At 49.6% G+C, this 5048-nt stretch overlaps 1 long non-coding RNA gene across 4 annotated transcripts; it reads left to right on the forward strand.

The window, feature by feature from the left end:
• Positions 1-422: 422 nt before the first annotated feature.
• Positions 423-4021, forward strand: LOC109266152 (uncharacterized). Of its 4 annotated transcripts, none has more exons than XR_008421566.1 (3): positions 423-1962; positions 2042-2238; positions 3732-4021. It is a non-coding gene; the product is annotated as an uncharacterized LOC109266152 (long non-coding RNA). The 4 variants fall into 4 exon arrangements; XR_002079595.2 differs by having other exon boundaries at positions 423-715; positions 1881-2238; XR_002079596.2 differs by having other exon boundaries at positions 423-715.
• Positions 4022-5048: the final 1027 nt, after the last annotated feature.

Genomic DNA, 5048 nt, shown 5'->3' on the forward strand with positions numbered 1-5048 from the left:
CTTGAACTATACCGTAAGCGGTCTGAAGGTCCACTCTGCCTTTCTTGCACTGGCTGTGCTATGCCATCCATGTTGCCGGGGAGCAGAGAAGCCCACATTTGTTGGAAACAGTGGGCAGCTTTACGTCTCCTGACCCAGATTCCTAAGAGGATCAGGTTCTAGGGGGAGCTGCGATTTAGCTTGGTGACTGCACCACTGAGATGATCCCGGGGGAATTCTGCAGAGGACAGGGAAGGCTGTAAATGGGTGAACAGTGCGCTGCTGTTCAGAAACAGGCAGGAGGCAGAGGAGGTGGGAGAGAGTCCAGCATGGGGGGTCAACAGGATGATTTGAGAAGGGGAGGCTGTGATCGCCAGGAGTCAGCAGGGGCTCGGTGAGAAAACTCGGGCTGACCTAGTTTCTCTGGCTGCCAGTATTACCAGAGAAATGCAAAGAGGAGGGAGTCTCCAGGACCTGGTTCAAGTGCTGGCAGTGGTTCTTCTGACCCTCCCGAGACAAAGTGTAAAAAGGTGGGTTGGATGAAAAGCAGGACGAGGTGGTGAATCCACAGCTGCCTGAATAAATCCGCCCACCGGCTTGCAGAGCTGCAGATCGATGGCGAGATGTCAATGCGCAGAGGGGTTGTCTTTTCAGAGGTGTTCCCCAGCACTCTCTTCTTGTGCCTGAATGGGCCCGGAGTCTTGTCAGTGGCTTGAAGCCGGTGTGGAAGGAAGAGGTAAGTCATGAGTCAAACGTAGGTTTGGGAAGGAGCGTGAAGACAGCGGAACCCCAAATCAGGATCTAGAAAGGCCCGACGAATCAGAGCGCGAGGCCAGATTCTGCAAAATGGAACTTAACTTGGGTCCCTCGAAAGAACTGCGCAGGTACGGAGTGAGGGGCTACAAATTTCAGGGGTCAGAATTTCTACGCGATGCCGTGTGGCAGTCAAAAATTCCCACTTGATTCAATATCCACATCTAGCAGACACGAGGCCATGGTCATTCTGCTCTCCACCCGCCTAGGCATACCCTGGGATGTGCCATTACATTGTGGGGTACATGGCGGGAGAAGGCTAGGATGATAAGGGACAGTTCAAGAACCAAAGGCTCACCTGAAAAACCTAAGTCTCAGAGAATACTCGAAAGGCAGTTTCCAGAAGAGGCATCATTTGGAAGTACATGCAAACTTATTTTCTAGAAGAAATAAACGGTGGGTTTGGTAGATGGTGTTTCCTCAGATGGTCACCATGCTCTCTCTCATGTCACATGTTTTTTCACGCTATGATCTTGCCACTCTTTAACAAAGACATCGAGTTTAGTCATCCTCCCCTTGAGTCTGGGCTTCCCTGGGACTTATTTTGACCAATAGAATTTGGTGGAGGTGGTGGTATGTAACTTCTCAAGCTGGACCTGAACAGTTATGCAGTTTTCAGCTTTGCTGATTGAAATGCTCGCTTTTGGGGTCCAGGGCTAGCCGCCATCGCACTGCAAGCCCTGACAAAGCATCTGAGCCGCAAATTTCCGAGCAAATAAATGGTCGTCGTTTGAAGCCGCTACGTCTCAGAGTGGATAACCGAAAGAGTGATAAGGAAGGTAGACGATGGGGGCGCCTGAGTGGCTCAGTCCATTGAGCGTCCGACCTTGGCCCAGGCCGTGATCTCGCAGTTCCCGAGTTCGAGCCCCGCATCGGGCTCACTGCTGTCATCCTGTCTGCACAGAGCCTGCTTTGGATCCTCTGTCCCCCTCTCTCGGCCCCTCCCCTGCTTGTGCTCTCTCTCAAAAAATCAATGAAAAACATGAAGAAAAAAAAAGGTAGACTATGGTGCCACACTGTTTACCAGCCATTAGATCTGAGCGAATCATTTTACTTCTTTGTCCCGGTTTCCTTTTCTGCTTAACCAGGGGAGCCAACCCCCTGTGATTATTGTGGGGATGAAATAATGCGTGAGAACCCTGTGGAATAATACCCGGCCTGTCTGAGCTGGTCAGCACTAGAGTAGTAGCAGGACTAAGGGGGAGAAGCTGTGAAGACATAAAGTAATTCAACTCTATTTTTTTTCAAGAAAACTCTGTGATGGAATTGTCCAAACGTGGGGTAAGCTGCTTCTGGATGTGGCGAAACCCGCTTTCCTGGAGAATTCCGATCATGAATGGTGGCTGTCTGTAGACTTTGGGTATTGATGACCCTGTCAACTTTAAGATTCTATGTTCTGTCGTGCTGGGGCCAAGTCTTTGAGGAAGGAGCCGCTCTATGTGTTCGGTATGCTTTTCCTGAATTGACCTGAGCTAGATATATTCATTAGGAAGATGTACTCATCTGGCTAGATCATTACAGTGTCGAGATTACCAACATATTTTACTTGGCATAATGCTTTCTCATCAGCCATTAATGTTTCTGAACACATCCTTCTGAGGTCAGCATCGCCATTCCTGTAAGATAAAAGACTTGAAGCAGAAGAGCTAAGTGGCTTATTAATTATTAAATGAACCGCTTAGAGCACCTTTCTGCCTGCGAATTCAAGCCTGGGACCCAAAGCCCAAGCCACTAGGCTTCCTTGCCCGGCAAGGTGGTACAGAGACCATCCCGATCTCCCCAAACACAGGGGTGAAAAGGCACAAAGACACAGGACAGACCTTCCTTCACTGCTCAAGAAACAGCCCAATGCGGCCCCTGAATTACAAAAGCTCGAGAAAGGAGGAGGTGCCTATTCAGAAGTTAACAAAGGAAAAGGGGATCTGGGATGGAAACCTTCCTGTCTGTTATTGACTAATACAATGTCCCAGACCTGTTCCCAAGGGCCCTAAGAGATGACAACCCCAAAGTCACTTGCAATTCAGCTGACCATTTCTTGCCCGGTCATTCTAGGGCAGGGCACAAGATAAGGAAAGAGAAAGAGGAGGGGCAGAAGTTGGGGGAGTGGGGCCCAGCTTGCTTCCTGTGCTATTCAGCTTCTCCACACTGGCATCAAAGACAGCGATCTTGGGACTCTAAATGAGGACAGACTGACCCAAGAAACAGGGACAGGTGGTCACTTTGCTACCCACTCTGAAACCCCACATGGGGTATTTTAATAGTGTTCTCCATCTGTCCGACCTCGGGGGCTAATCCCTTCCTAATCTGAGCTGTAATATAATAATTGGGTAATCAGACAAGACACTCCAAAAAGCTGAGGCCGGAGTTTTGCTGTTCTTTTTGGCTAGACTTTCCCTTTATTAGAGCAAAGTACAGCTGACCTAGAAATTTCCCTTTTGAGCTTCAGTCTTCGCTAAACAAAAGCAGATACTCCGAAGTATGCGTGTTTAGAGAGCACAGCCCTCCTTCTTGAGGGTGATTTCAGTCACTGCTCCCTGCACATACAGGAAGGAGCTGCTAGGGGACCTATGATCTTGCTCTCTACTGCAAAATTTAAAAAAAAAAAAAAAAGACGACGACGAAGAAGAAAAGAGGCAGGGAGGGGGGAGGGTAAACCTCATGGTTAGCCTGGGCTAATGAGCTCACTGGTGTGTGTCCAGGAAACATTTCAGAATGAATACATCTGCTGAGATTTCTCTCTTTGGAAAAAAGTAACCTTGTTGTGGTGGATGGAAATGAAACATAAATGAAAGCCGCGTGAAGCCGGATCAGGGACTGAAACTGAAGCCCACGCAGAAAACCCAGTAGGCGGTTAGGATCTGGGACTAAAGTAAGCCTGGCTATTTGGGGATTAACCCATCATGGAGGAAAACATAGATTTTTTTTTTTTTTTTCCAAAGGAAGAAAAAAGAACACTTAAGCTGCGGAGGGCTGATCATACTGGCCGAGCACCTGGGAGGAAACAAAGGTGCCGTGAGGCCATTTGGCTGGAGAGTTTCACACTGAACTAAGGCTCACACTGGGGAGTCTCCTGGTTGCTCTCGAGGGCAGTGTCATAGATTATTCATGACAGTCCCCAGCACACAGTAGACACTCAACAAATGCTAATGGAGGCAGTCTAGAGGTGGCGATAACCGCAGTCAGCACTAACTTAAGTCCGTTTCAAACATTTGCTAATTGTATTTGCTTTTTTATTTTTTTTTTTAATTTTTTTTTTCAACATTTTTTATTTATTTTTGGGACAGAGAGAGACAGAGCATGAACGGGGCAGGGGCAGAGAGAGAGGGAGACACAGAATCGGAAACAGGCTCCAGGCTCCGAGCCATCAGCCCAGAGTCTGACGCGGGGCTCGAACTCATGGACCGCGAGATCGTGACCTGGCTGAAGTCGGACGCTTAACCGACTGCGCCACCCAGGCGCCCCTGTATTTGCTTTTTTTTACAAAAAAATGTAATATTTGCTTTTGAGGGGAGGAGGGGCAGAAAGAGAAGGAGACAGAGGATTCAAAGTGGGTTCTGCGCTGACAACAGAGAGCCTGACGCGAGGTTCAAACTCAAGGACGGTGAGATCATGACCTGAGCCCAAGTCGGACGCTTAACCGACCGAGCCACCCAGGCGCCCCTAAATGTAATTGCTTTAGCCAGAAAATGTTCTCTCCACAGAAGAAGGCTAAAGGAAACGAAGGGAGCTGGGAGTGGGCGATAGAGGTTGGAATGGGGTTGGAGGGGAGGGTCTGGAGATCGAATGTGCCGTCTTGTAGGAGGAGGGAGCATGAAGGAAAGTGAACCCACTGCGAGATGGGGAAGGCTTCCTTGCCCCAGCATGGCCGCAGAGTGGGCCCATAGGCAGCAGATTCTGCTGGCTGGCCGCTCTAATCTCTCCTTCCATAGTAATAGCCATGTGGCCAGGCACACGGGGAGACCAGATTTCCCACCCTTTCTTGCAGCTAGATGTGGTCATGTGACTGGTCGTAACCCTCTGAACGCGACAGGAAGGGATAGGCACGGTGCCTGAGTCTAAGCTTCTCCCGGGGTCTCTGCCTCCCACTGGCTAGAAGCAGACGGCCACAAGACCCCAGGGGACATGTGAGGCTCGAGACCCTGAGTGAGCACGCGCAAGAGACCCCTGCCCCATTGACTTGAATACCTACTTCGAACTGGTACCTGAGCAAGACATACACTTGTTGGGTTGAGTCATCATTTGGGGGGACCCGGTAC

This window comes from Panthera pardus, unplaced genomic scaffold (genome assembly GCF_024362965.1).
Source record: "Panthera pardus isolate Hobbes unplaced genomic scaffold, ASM2436296v1 HiC_scaffold_1, whole genome shotgun sequence".
NCBI lineage: Eukaryota > Metazoa > Chordata > Mammalia > Carnivora > Felidae > Panthera > Panthera pardus.